At 40.4% G+C, this 14,333-nt stretch overlaps 1 long non-coding RNA gene across 1 annotated transcript in view; it reads left to right on the top strand.

Moving 5' to 3' along the window:
- Positions 1-233: 233 nt before the first annotated feature.
- LOC143657879 (uncharacterized) overlaps positions 234-14,333 on the top strand; it is a 40,844-nt gene continuing 26,744 nt past the window's right edge. Inside the window, exons 1-2 of the long non-coding RNA XR_013163005.1 lie at positions 234-296; positions 1,668-1,733. This is a non-coding gene — a long non-coding RNA (uncharacterized LOC143657879). The remainder of the gene's footprint in view (positions 297-1,667; positions 1,734-14,333) is intronic.

The raw sequence follows: 14,333 nt of genomic DNA, 5'->3' as shown, positions 1-14,333 counted from the left end.
GTTTCTCTCTCAGTGTCTGCTAGCTTCTCTCCAGGCTTCTCCAGTGGCTTCCTGAGGTTCTGTTCATTCTGTTGGCTCTGTCAGTTCTGGTGGCTCTAAAGCTTTCTCCAAAATGCTTCCCTCTTAAGGGACTCCAGTAAGCAACCCCATCTTGAATGGGTAGAGACACCTCTCCATGGAAACCATCTAATCAAACGTAACCACCCACAATTGGGTGGGTCATATCTCCATGGAAACAGTCAGAAAGATCCTACCCAGTATACTGAATGGGGATTAAAGGACATGGCTTTTCTGAGGTACATAATAGCTTCAAGCTGGCACAAACTGTAAGGACTCCAGTTAATTCATGTAAAGGGTTTAGATTGAACCTGACACTTACTGGGGACCCAGGAGTTGTTAGCATTATTACTGGGGTGTTTATTTCAAGAACTTAGGAAGCATGTTTGAGTCACCTGCTCCCCCAACTAATTTGCTAATGTGTGAATTCCTTTGGTTGAAGGATAATCTTTTATTCCGCAATTATGGATAAGGCTTAACAGCAAATACCTGGGGGGGGGGGGGAACGATTGACTTAAATTCACACTAAACTGCAAATGATCCATATCAGTTTATAGCTGGTTTTAAAGGGCTAGAGGGGAGACAGAAACGATTTGTCTGCATTTATTTTGCACCAACTTTGTGCCAGGTTTGTACTAATTCTGGGGAGGAGAAGGGAGATGAACGTGTGGATTTTAAAATGCTCCTCTCTCAGCCTGAAACAAACTGTCTGGCTTATGGTTCTCATCCTTCTGACATCAGCTTAGATGCACTTCTTAGATTCTATATCCCAATTCTGCACTACCACAAGACTATACTACAGCAGAATCCTCTGTAGAATTTACAGTGATTAGTCTTAGCCACCATACTCAGATATGCATGAAATAGCCATTTGGGGTTACATTAAATCAACTTAAATCAGGTTCCAAGCTTCATCCCTGCCAGGCTGGGTAGGAATTCCATTTTAATCACCAGTGAGCCCCTCCCTGTCTTAGAGTCACTTCCGAATCCGAGAGACTTTTGTAGGGGCCAGAGACAGAGGAAGGGCTCTGACTTTCCATCTTCTGTAGTCATCCAAGCTTGCAGTGGTCCCTTCCCTCCCAGCCGCTCTCAGCTTCTTGGTGCAGAAACTCTTGCTGAGGTCACGCTACTCTGGGACGATCACCACTGGGCAGTGCGAGCATCCCATCTCTCACCCTCCAACTCAGATCTTTTTTGTTTTTTTAAGTCCAGGCAACAGCTCCTTCTAGCCCAGAGATCTGCAAACATCTTTTATAAAGAGCCAGATAGTAAACATTTTAGATCTTGCAAGCCAAGCAATCTCTGTCGTAACTACTTAACTCTTGTAGCACATAAACAGCCATAGACGACACACAGACAAACGACAATGGCTACATTCCAATAGCACTTAATTTATGGGCCCTAAAATTTTATTTTCATATTTCACGAAATATTATTCTCCTTTTGGCTTTTAAAAAGCATTCTCAGCATGCAGGTCATATGAAAATGGGCAATTGACTAGATTTGTCATATGGCCACATTGCCATATTCACACTCAGAGAGAGAATGAGGACACTGGGAAAGTAAAAGCCACTTCTTCACACATTCTTTTGTTTAACATATCCTTGTAGGGTGACCAGCAGTTCCAATTTACCTGGAGTGGGGGAGTTTCCCAGGATTTTCAACACTAAAACTGGGTGAGTCCAAGGTAAACTGGGATAGTTGATCACCCCAACAGAGTAGGTGTCAGGCAATGAAGCTTCAGGAATAAATAAGAAATGACTTTATGAAGCTGACATGCTCTTCAGGAAGGAAAGTGCCTTGCAGACAACTCCTGTTCTTGGTTGGGGTACACCTTGCCCGCCATGCTGCAGCACCTGAGCCTCAGGGCAGAGGATGCAGGAAATGCTTGGAAGGGAAAAAGAAAAACAAATAGATTATCATCTCAACAGATTGTTTTACAGCACTGTGAAGGTGAGAGTAGCAATGCTAGGGATCAAAGGCTGGCAGCAAGAGCCAGCACCTAACCACAACCATCCCTGAGGATAAAACTAGGGCTGGAGCATCTAGGCCTAGAAAGTAGAGCAAAAAGCAGGGCTTCCAGGGAGGTCCAAGCCCCTTTCACTCATAGAGACTCCGGCCATATGTATTTGAAAATGAAAAAAATAGCCCCAAACCACGATATAAAAATGGTAAGGTATTTTACTTGCTAGATCCTATTGGCCCAACTCTGTGACTGTGTTTATATGCTCAGCTGGCATTAAGGAGAAAAGTCTAAGTCAGAGGCCCTTTGGAAAGGTGAAGCCCAGGTGGAAAAGATCTCTCCGTCACCAACAGCCACCCCATCTCCTCCTCCTTATGGAAAGCGCCCCCTCTCGGAGAACACCCCGTGACAGAGTAGTGAGTGGCAGCCTGATCTCAGCCCCCATCTGGCCCCTTTTCATTCAGTTTTGTGCAGTGCAAAATGCTCCACTTTACAGAGCCAGCTGGAGGCTACCGTATGGCCGTTCAGGAAAGAAATTAGGTCCTTTGTCTGAGGTTGGGGGAATAAGGGAGAAGGCAAATCCAACTGCATCAGGGAGCCTAGGCCCCATCCTTCCCTGTGTTCAGGGTAACTAGGATCCGAGTTACTTGTCTCTGACTCCAGGGCACTAAGTTGCTCCTTAAGGAAGTGATTTCTGTCTCCCCGTCAGTTGAGTTTCTGACAACTGGCTGTTTCTCACCTATGTGACTTCCTGTCAGTTCTACTTGCAGAATGTGACTTGCAAATGACGGGCTGAAGCATGGGCTGGGAAAGCTTTTGAAAGCCAGCCAGGCAGAAATTCAAAGACAAAAGGTCTTCAGGCAGATATTATTTGTATCCCTGAGTTAAGGAGTTGCTGCCTTATGCTTCAAAAACAGACTTGTTTGGTTTGGCTGAGGAGGTGGTTGAAGGAGCCCCTGGAGAAAATGCTTTAACACAGCCACTGCCACCCACCCCACCCCCAACACACACCAGCTGAGAATTATTAATCAGGTACAAGTGGTGAAGTCTCCTAAGTGGGCAGACTGACAGCACTGCCTAGTCAGCTGGTAAGAAGGTTGCCATGTCAACAGGAGGAGACTCTATTGGGGTTTCTTCACTCAATACCAGGTTCTCTGACTGAGTAGCTCTGAGTAGTTCTGGGAGAAGCCAAGGAAGCAGGTCTGTGGCTCCTAGCCCAAATTTCTTCCCTGGGAATTGGAATTATTTTGACCCCGTGGGAAGATTAGACCCTACAAAGGCACTCAGAGACTGGGGTGGGGGTGGAGGAAGAAGGCTGGAGCTATTAAATGAAGCATTGTGGCTGCTTCCCTGACAGGGGGATTAATATAGAATGTCTACTAGATGTCTGCCATTGTGCTGGAAAACATATAGATTTTGTTGTTTGTTTACATATTTTTTTATTTAAGAAAAAACCAATATACTTAGAACCACCAACAATGGATATCTTAGCTTAACCATAGGCATATTTAAATAAAGTATCCATATAATCATTGTAAAGCCTGTGTTTAAGCAGTAAGTTTCATAAACCAATTTAACATTAAGGCAACAAGGAAAAAAATCTACATATTCGGATGGCAAAGTTCTTAAATTCGAAGTATTAAAAACTAACTTAGATGTCATTTGGTCGGCTGTCAAACTGTGAATGTTCTCAAAATATGGAGTAGAAAGTTCTTACAAATATCTGCATTGCTATAGTAATGGCCTATGTTACTAAATATTTTCCTTATTTCAGAAAAATATGAAGATTTTATTTTGTTTTGTTTTGTTTTATGTTATTCTCACAACCATCCTTCAAGATTGATGTTAGTATGCCCATTTTACAGATGAGCAAAGAGAGACTAAAGAGCCCAACAGCAGCACAATGGTTAACTACATTCGAGATATATAAGATGGATTATTATGCAGCATTTAAAAATTATTTGCTATAGCCATGTAGTGTGTGAATGGATGAAGAAAAATTATCAAAGTGGTACTTGTCCAATCCATCTCAACACATCTTGCTGGGCTCCAAAAGCAAACAATTTTGCAAGGAAATGACTTAGAAATGGGATCCACATCCAGCAGTCCAGCTTCTCCCCCTTCAGCACCCTTTTCAACAATTTCCCAATGACAAGTGCTCCTCAACCATGGAAGTATCCGTAACATAGCTCCCTCCTTCTCCAGACCAAACCCTAATTTAATCCAGCTTTCTTTCTGACAGCACTTTAAAACTGTATGGTTAAGTCTCACTAAGTGTTTAATGTCTAATAAGGTTTTAGGCGTAATCATCCTCTCAGGAAATTTGAATTTAAACTAAAGACAATAGTAATACCTAATCTGGGTTTTAAGAGAAGGAATCCCAGATATCTTTAAGAAACTGACAAGCTCTATGGACCATCTGCCCAGAAAAAAAATACATGAAAGCAAAAAAGCTTGTTACAGTTATGAGGTCCATAGACCCTAAGCCAAGACCTCTGTACTAATGGTGGATTCAAGTTAGTTACAAGCCTGGATGTAGGAGGATGTTTGAGGTCGAGACACATTTTGTGTGCTTTGCAAAAATAGTTCTACTGATAATTAAGTGTGTCTGTGTTTAGTGTAGCTCACTTCTGATTTATTTGTGGTTAACTGAAGACAGTCAGGGGTACTACAGCTAAAAACCCAGACTATACATTGTTGTGATGATATTTCCTAGAATTAGGCCACATGGCAGACCTGTAGATGGAAAAGTGAAAACCCACAGAAAATTCACAAACTTTGCTTATACCACCAACTGTTTTCTCACCATGGACCACAAATACTGCTAAAGGTCAGATTTGGTATTCTTTCTTTCTTATCCCTGTGGAAGATTAAAAATGCTAGGATGAACAAAGCATAGAAACCACTTTCTTGAATTAAGAACCACTGGAATTAGAAAAAATGGAGAGATACTTGGAGTTCCACTTCCAGTAAGGAAAAGTAAACTCCAAACAAACTGGACTCCCATAGATAATACCTATAAACTGGACAAAATACAAAAACAAACAAACAAAAAACAACTACCCAAAGATTCTGGAGAGTGAATACAAAAAATAAGCAGATATGGAGGGAAGACAAAACTTGGAAGGCTAATATGGAATGAGATTCTTATTTTTATGGCTTTTGGTTAAAGGTAGGTTGCTGTTATGTCTTGTATGGCACAAAGTGGAAAAACTTCAGTAGGATATCCATTGGCTTTCTGATCTGAAGAATGAGAGAACAAAACTTGGGTCAATAATAGCTGCTGGAAATTGAGGGGGTAACTCTGGAAAAGAGAGAAGAGGATCACCATATTCTGGATGTAAGCACTACCCAAGTCTCTGATGAACCCATGAATAATACATGTGGTGCAGACACAAAACAATTTACAGAGAAAGCTAAAAAAAACTGAACTTAGACATTAACCACTGCCCACCATTAAGAAGACAGAATTTGTAGTTTGAGTCTTCTTTGTTGACTTTTAAAATAGCAACAGTGCTGTTCAGATAAATATTACAGAATCCAGAATCTTTGCAATATAATAATCACAGTGTCCAGCATATAATCAAAATTATTCAACATATGGAGAATCAGGAGAATGTGACCCATTCTTACAGGAAAAGACAGTCAACAGACATCAATCTTGAGATTACCTTGGTGTTGGAACTCTTATAACTATGTTCAGTGAGATAAAGGAAATATATGCTCATAATAAATGAAAAAACTTAGGAAAAGTAAGCCAAGAAATAGAAACAATAAATGAAACCAATGAAAATTCTAGAAAGAAAATTTATAGTGTCTGAAAAATTCACTGGTGATCAACTTAATAAGCAGAACTGAAAGGAAAGAGAAAAGTATCAGTGAACTGTTATCTGACCTGAAAAAAGAGAGAAAAATGAAAATAATAATCAGGGCTCAGGGACCTGTAAGAAATATTGAAAGGTCTAACATATGTATAATTAAAGGAGAGAAAGAGAATGAGGCCTAAAAATTACTTAAAGAAATATTCACCAAAATATTCCAAGATTTGGTGAAGGCCATAGATCAACAGAGTCCAGAAACACAGCACACTACAAATAAGATAAATACAAGAAAATCATGCCCAGATACATCATAGTCAAACTGCTGAAAATAAAAGATAAGGCAAAATTTTTGAAGTTTAAGTAAGAGGAAAATATCAAAATATATGCAGGGAAACTATTTGAATGCTGAAGAAAAACAGCATATCACATACAGAGGAACAGCAATTCAAAGACCAAAAACTTCTCTTCAGGAAGTATGGAGGCCAGAAAACAGTGGAATGATATTTTTAAAGGGCTAAAGGAAAAAAGCGCCACTCAGAGTTCTATATCAAGAAAAAATATCCTCCTAGAATAAAGGCAAAAGAAGCCTGTTGCCAGGTAAAAAGAAAACTACAAGAATTCATCGCTAAAAGACTCACATTACAAAAATGCTAAAGGAAATTCTTCAGGCTGAAGGGAAATAATATTAATATGAAACACAGAGCTTCAGGAAAGCATGGAGAGTATAAAAAATGACCACAAATGGTAAATGTTTAGGTAAATCTAAAACATTATTTTTCTTAATTTAAATTACAAATAATTATTTAAAGAAAAAATCATCATAATATTTTATGATGTTCATAATGTATGAGATGTAAGAAATATGACAACTATAAATACAATGGTGGGGAGAAATAAATGGAACCACACACTTAAAGCTTTCTACATTTTAAATTATGTAATATATTAGCTTTAAGTAGACTATGAAAAGTTAAAATGTTTAATTTAATCCCTAGATTAACCACTAAAAATACAAAGAGGTATGGCTAAAAAACTAGCAGATGAGTTAAAATGGAATTCTAACAAATATTAAAATAATTCTAAATAAAGCAGGGAAGGAGAAAAGAGAACCAAAAAACAGAAAACTAAAAATTGAAAATATAGACCTAAGTCCAATCATATTTATAATTACATTAAATGTTAATGGTCTCTATTAGCTCACTTTCCTTGTTAAGACTTTATGTACTTTTACAGGAGTTCACAGGAACTCTTATTGATGTCATTAACTCCATTTACCAGATGCAGAAATCAAAGCTCAGAGAGTGTGTCAATAATAAACTTAAATGCTCCCATTTGTTGAGCTCTTACTCTAAACCCAGCCTGTACTGAACCCTTCCCATACCTTAAAAAATGGTGATCTAAATATTATGATTAAATGGCAAACAGTATCAGAATAAGTGAAACGTAACCCAACTATATGCTGCCAATAAGAGATATACTTTAAATATAAAGACATATGTAGATTATGATAGAAAAATATGTACAATTAAAACAGTAACATAAGAAGGCTAGAGTGACTGCATTACTATGAGATAAAATAGACATCAAGACAAAGAGCATTACTAGAGAGAAAGAGGCATATGTCACAATGATGAAAGGATCAATTCATCGGAAGATATAACAATTACAAATATGTATGTGCCTAACAACAGAGCTTCAAAAATCACAAAAACAAGAGACATAATTAAATGCAGAAATCAACAATTCTACAATCTTGTTGGTTTTAATAGCTCCTCTAAGGAACTGATGAACCACTAGGTGAAAAAAATAATCAGGAAAGATTTAGATGATTTGCATAACATTACTAGCCATCTTGATCTAATTGATATTTATACAACAGTACACCCTCAAACTGCAGAATACAAATTCTTCTCAAGGGTACATTGTACATTTACCAAGATGGACCATACTCTGGGTTATAAAAAATGTGAGAATGTTCTCTGACTACAATGGAATCAAATTAGAACTCAATAATGATACAATACTGAGGAAACCACAAATATTTGGATATTAAGCAATATATGTCTAAATAATTCATAGGTCAAAGAAGAAATCACAGGAGGAATTGGCAAATATTTTATACAGAATGATAAAGAAAAGACAACATATCAAAATTTGTTGGATGCAGCTAAAACAGTTCTTATATGGAAATTTGGGGTTTCAAATGCTTACATTAGAAAAGAAGAAATGGTATGAAATCAATGACTAGGTTCTACTTAAGATAAAGAAAAGAAACACAAAGTAAGTAAAAGAAAGAAACTAGAGATAAGAGAATAAATCAAAGAAACAGAAACCAGACCAACAATACAGAAAATTAACAAGGCTAAAAGTTGGTTCTTTGAAAGTATTAACAAAATTGATACATCCTTAGCTAGACTGTTAAGGAAAAGAAAGTACACAAATCTCTGCTATCAAAAATGAATGAAAATATGCAAATTTCCTTCAGACATCAAAAGAATAATTAGACAATATTATGAACACCTTTATGCCAACAAATATGGCAAGTAGGTGTAGGAACCACCTTACCCAAAGACCAAATCCCCATTGTCCGAGTTAGTCTGACCAGGTACTGCAATGAAGGTTGTTTATGGAGGACTCTCAGAGACACAGCCAAGGTTTCACAGAACAATGTTTATATAGGAATCCCATTTCAGGAAACTTTCCAAATCGGTAAGAGCCTACTCTATGCTGAAGATTAGCCTTGCAGCTTATTGAGGATAGGTTAGAAACTTTGTCTTAAAGGGTAAGTAGACATTAACTAGACAAAGAAGGCCAGGAAGTGCTCACTAATCAGGGAAACAGTGTCAACACCGGCAAGGAGAAAGGAGATAGCTGGGCCTATTCAGTGAAAAGGCAAATAACATAAATGGCTGGAGTATACAATACCCAACAGGATTGAAATGAAAGGTGTAGAACTAGGAAATTAGCTCTAGAGTAAAATGGTACATCAGACAGGAAAAAATGGCCAGTATCAAACCATCAAAGACCTGTAGGGGGGTTAGACAATGGGGAGTCTTTGGAAAGTTTTAGAAAGAAAAAAGTAATAAAGTCACATCTGCATTGCCCAGGCAGCAAGAGAGAATGGACTGATGGAGATCAGCACTAGAGACTGGGAGGTCAGAGAAAAGTCACTGTGTCATTCAGGTGAGCGCTCAGGAGGGCTTGACCTGGGGAGGGACAGAAGTGATGGAAAAGAGGAAGATATTTGCAAAGTAGAATTGTTAGAACTACTGTCGAGTGTGGGGAGTAAATGAAAGCAAGGAATTGAGAAAAACACCCAGATTTCTATCAGCAGCAGCCTGATTTTATGGAAGCAGATCTGTTCACTGGAAATGAGCAAATATACGAAACAGGTGCTGCCCACTCCAAAGGAGGGAAATCCATGCTGCTGTTCATTAAGTTCTATGACATTCACACCTTGGAGGTCACACATAATTTAAAAACACAGATAAGTAGTGTTCTAGTTTGCTAGCTGCTGGAATGCAACACTCCAGAAACGGGTTGGATTTCAATAAAAGGGGATTTATTGAGTTAACGTATAGTTCTTCAGAGGAAATGCAGCTAACTTTCAACAGAGGTTCTTTCTTATGCAGCAAGGCACAGGGTGATCTCTGAGGGCCTTCTCTCCAGGCCTCTGAGTTACAACAACTTTCCCTGGGATGATTCCTTTCTGCATCTACAAAGGCTGCGAGTGCTGAGATAAGGTATGCTGAGCTGCTTGGGCTGTGCTACGTTGAGCTCTCTCATTTAAGCACCAGCCAATTAAATCAAACAACATTCATTGAAGCAGGCACACCTCCTAGCCGACTGCAGATGTAATCAGCAACAGATGAGGTTCACATGCCATCAGCTCATGTCCACAGCAATATAAACTAGGCATTGTCACCTGGCCAAGTTGACAGCTGAATCTAACTACCATAAGTAGTTATTTCCCAAAAGAACATCCACAAATCCTTAAAAACCATTAACACTATCTCATGGACACACATGGCTAGAATGAGGTTTGTTGACTCAACAGTGCCTGTTGAGAATTTTCTACATGGGCAGGCACTGGGAATCAAATCCAGGTCCTCTGGCATGGCAGGCAAGCGTTCTTGCTGCTGAGCCACCGTGGCCTGCCCTGCCTGTGACTTTTGCGGTGCCTGTGGGACAAGATGGGGAGAGCCCCAGTGGAGCTATACCTCAATCACAAGAGGGAAGTCACAGCTAGAGATGAAGATTGAGTCAACAGTGTACAGCAGGAATTTAAGCCATAAAAGAGGGTGAACTCATTCGGAAAAAGAAGAGGAAAGGGCTAGGGTATTAATTTCCAGTTGTCACTGTTTCAAATGACCACAAACCTGGTAGCTTAAAATAACCCAGTTATTATCTTACAGTTCTGGAGGCCACAAGTCCAAACTGGGCATTCCAGGTCTGAAATCAAGGTGCCATCAGGGGTGCATTCCTTTGGGAAACTCTAGGGGAGAATCCTCTCTTGTCTTTTCCAGGTTCTAGAGGCTGCCCTCCTTCCTTGGTTCGTGGCCTCCAGCCTGGAACAGTTTCTGTCATCACATTTCCTTCTCTGGCTCTGACCCTCCTGCCTCCCTCTTTCACTTATAAAGATCCTGTGATTATGTTGGACATGCTCTTATAATACAGGAAATTCTCCCCACCTCAAGATCCTTAACATAATCACTTCTACAAAGTCCCTTTCACTATATAAGGTAACCTATGAGGATGTGAGCATCTTTCGAGGTGGGGTGGGGGACCATTATTCTGCCTGCTACAGCCAGGAGCCAAGCCCTGGAAAACACCACTATTTATGGGTCAGACAAGCCTCACGACAAGATAGATAAAGAATTAAAGACAGGGGTGATATCTAGGTAACCAGTTTCCAATAACACTTTCATCTCCAAGAGTGTCTTATAGCACTAGTTAAGGTGTTGTGCTGAGAAGTGAGGTTTGGCACTTTCTCCTTCCTGCCTGCATATGATCTACTTCACCAATTCATGAGTAAGAAGCTATTTTTGGTGGAATAAAAGCCCTTTATGCAGCACAGGGGATATGCATAAAGAAGCTCTGCGGGGTCAGGAATAATATCACAATTATAATTCAGAAGTTACTCCTCCTCAGAGGGAAATTGGCCTCTGCTGAAGGGCTTGTCTCCCTCACTGAAAGGACAGGTTGTTCCTGACGGTGGGTGTTGTAGTTTGCTAGCTGCCGGAATGCAATATACCAGAAACAGAATGGCTTTTAACAAGGGGAATTTAATGAGTTGCTAGTTTACAGTTCTAAGGCCAAGAAAATGTCCCAATTAAAACAAGTCTATAGAAATGTCCAATCAAAGGCATCCAGGGAAAGATACCTTGATTCAAGAAGGCCGATGAAGTTCAGAGCTTCTCTCTCAAGTGGAAAGACACATGGTGAACACAGTCAGGGCTTCTCTCTTGGCTGAAAGGGCACATGGCAAATACGGCATCATCTGCTAGCTTTCTCTCCTGGCTTCCAGTTTCATGAAGCTCCCCGGGAGGCGTTTTCCTTCTTCATCTTCAAAGGTCACTGGCTGGTGGACTCTCTGCTTTGTGGTGCTGCAGCATTCTCTGCTCTCTCTGAATCTCTCATTCTCCAAAATACTTCCTCTTTTATAGGACTCCAATAAACCAATCAGGATCCACCCAAATGGGTGGAGACATGTCATCCCCTTATCCAGTTTAACAACCACTCTTGACTAAATCACATCATCCAGGGAGATGATCTGATTACAGTTTCAAACATACAGTATTGAAGAGGGATTATTCTACCTTTATGAAATGGGATTTATATTAAAACATGGCTTTTCTTAGGGGGCATACTTCCTTTCAAACCAGCACAGTGGGTAAATTTGATTTTGCATGGACTCCCAGAATCCCTTGCAGCTCTCCAGCTTGGTCTCTCCTAGCCTTTGAGAGTCCACTTCTCCATCTCTGTTTGAGGACTTCATGGCTCTATGACAAAGCCAGGAAAGCTGGAGATGTCACACTCTCCTCCTGACCCATAGTCTAAGTAAGCAGCCTCTCTCTGACCATGTTTCTGAGAGATGGCTGGCTTCAGAAGTTTTGTGGATCATTGGATAAGGTATTGAGATGTCGAAGTCCACCCTGTGTTTTCTCCTTCCCCTGGTCCAAGCAGATAGTCTGGACCTTGGGCTTCTGAGTTTTTGTTATTTGTGAAAGCGTTAACTTAATGAGGAGATGATGCTAGGAGTCTCAGAGTGTGCCTTGGGTGGAATTCCCCAGTAGCAAACCCTGAGACAAGAATTCATTTGCAAGTGATTTATGAAGGTGCTCCCAGGAGACGCTGTCGAGGGAGAAGGGGGAAGTAGAGAGAATGGGGGTGTGGGGAGGAAAGGCCAAATAGGGTACAATATCAAGCCCAGATGCGTTTACAGCCTGTCTCATGGGGAGCTTTACGGGGTAAACTACATCTCAGAGTTTGTCCCTGCTGAAAGCAAGGGAACTGCCTTTTAGAACCCTCCCTAGTCCGGCATTAGCTGGGAACGACCACTACAGGAGGCGCTCCCCTAGGCACTTCCAGTGCTCTGTATATGCACACTGACCACAGAACAGCGGCTGGCACGTAGGATGTGCTCAATAAATAGTTGTTGAATTAATTAATTAACATTATGATTATTGTCATCGTCTGTTGTATCATTGTTGCTATTGTAACATTAAATAAGATGTGTGATATGTAAACCTCCCAGGACAGTGCCTGGTCTTCTGGTCCATCTGAGCAGGTGTGCATCCTCCCTCCACACGTGATCATGGACACATGCATTGTGTGTGTGCCCAAGGCATAATCTCAGTGCAAGTGGTTTGTTTTGTGCAAATATATGAAGCAGGTGCTGCCCATTCCAAAAGCATCACTAACATGTCTGCTGTCATTGCTGTGCAGCTCAGCACAGGAATAATAAGGAAAGGAACAAACACAGAACTGGGCACCCTACACTGGAATTTGCCTGAAAAACCACAAGCCAACAAATGCTTGTTGTTTATTAAGCCAGCCCATTGCGTCATGTTTGTCATAGCAGCCTGGAAAACTAAGCTACCACTCAATATTATTATTATATTATTGTTATTGACATCGTTGTTTGGCTTGCAGTCCCCTCCAAGTTCTTTCCTCTGTCCAAATCATGTGTTCACTCAAAATTTATTGAATGCTGACTCAGTGCCATGTATTAGAATAAGCCCAGGGATATAGTAGAAAATAAGGCGAATATTTAACAGACTAAAAATTATTGAGCATTTACCATGGACCAGCTTCTATTCCAAATGCTTATATATACATTATCACACCTAATATTCTCATGGCGACTCTGTAAGGCTGGTCCTTTTGCCGTCCCTGTTAGACAACCCAGGATTGGGAGGTTAAACCGCTTGCACCAGATCACAGAGCCAAGTGGTAGAGCCAGGATTTGTACCGACACAGCCTGTGTTTAGGGCTCCTCTGCTTAGTCACAAGGGCATATGATGCCCCTACCACAGAGCTCCCCAGGGTGTTAGGTTGATCTCCAGAATGAGGCAAAAAGTTGCCAAGTAGCCACTATACCTGAGCTTCAGGAACGACAGTTAGCACTCAACAAACCAGCTATTCTGAGGCCTCTCGGGGGAAAATGCATTCTTCTCCTGCCAGATGAAGGTTGCGACAAATCTAATTGAAAGCTGGAAGCTGCATTATTGCTTGTGATTTGCCCAGGATGAATGGCTCTGCTTGTCTTGATTTCAAAAAGCATCTCTTCCTGCCTGCGACCTGACCCTAGAGAGCACATTATTCTTTCCTCAGAAAATCGGCGAAGACTAATTTCCCGAATATTTCCGACAGTCTTCCAACCCACATAACCCAGACAAATGAAATCAAATTCCACCTTCTCCAAGGTGTTCTTTTTTTAAGTATGAGTATAGACTGATGTTTGATTTCAAATCCCCAATCATTGAGGCTATCGATCTTGGTAAATGTAAAACTCAATATATCTGAAGAGGATATATTAAAAGAACCATCCAGGCAGCTGCAAGTAGAATCAAATAAAGAGACATTATAACTTTTTCATAAGTTGAAGGAACTACTCATACAGGAGAACCTCAGAAGTGTCGACAATCAGGGTCTGTGTGCATACTATGTGTATGTGTACATTAACACATATATACACATGTGTGTATACATATATACATATATAGTGCATGTAGATATGTGTACGTGTGTGTGTGTGTACACACAAGTGTATGGAGAGAGAGTATTACTTAGAAACAACTACTCTCTCAATTTATATTCTTATTAAGGCAGAGGACTACTTCTCTTCCTAGAGTTTGTTCCTCTTTTCCCAGTCCTTTCTGTTAATACTTAGAAATTGAGGCATGTGATGAGACGTGATGAAACGCCCGGCTTTGCATTGAGAAGTGCCGCTAGGAGCTGGCAGTGGGGTATCAAGACAGAAGAATGCC

The sequence above is a fragment of the Tamandua tetradactyla genome, chromosome 15 (genome assembly GCF_023851605.1).
Source record: "Tamandua tetradactyla isolate mTamTet1 chromosome 15, mTamTet1.pri, whole genome shotgun sequence".
Lineage (NCBI taxonomy): Eukaryota > Metazoa > Chordata > Mammalia > Pilosa > Myrmecophagidae > Tamandua > Tamandua tetradactyla.
This window is presented reverse-complemented; position numbering and strand designations above follow the sequence as displayed.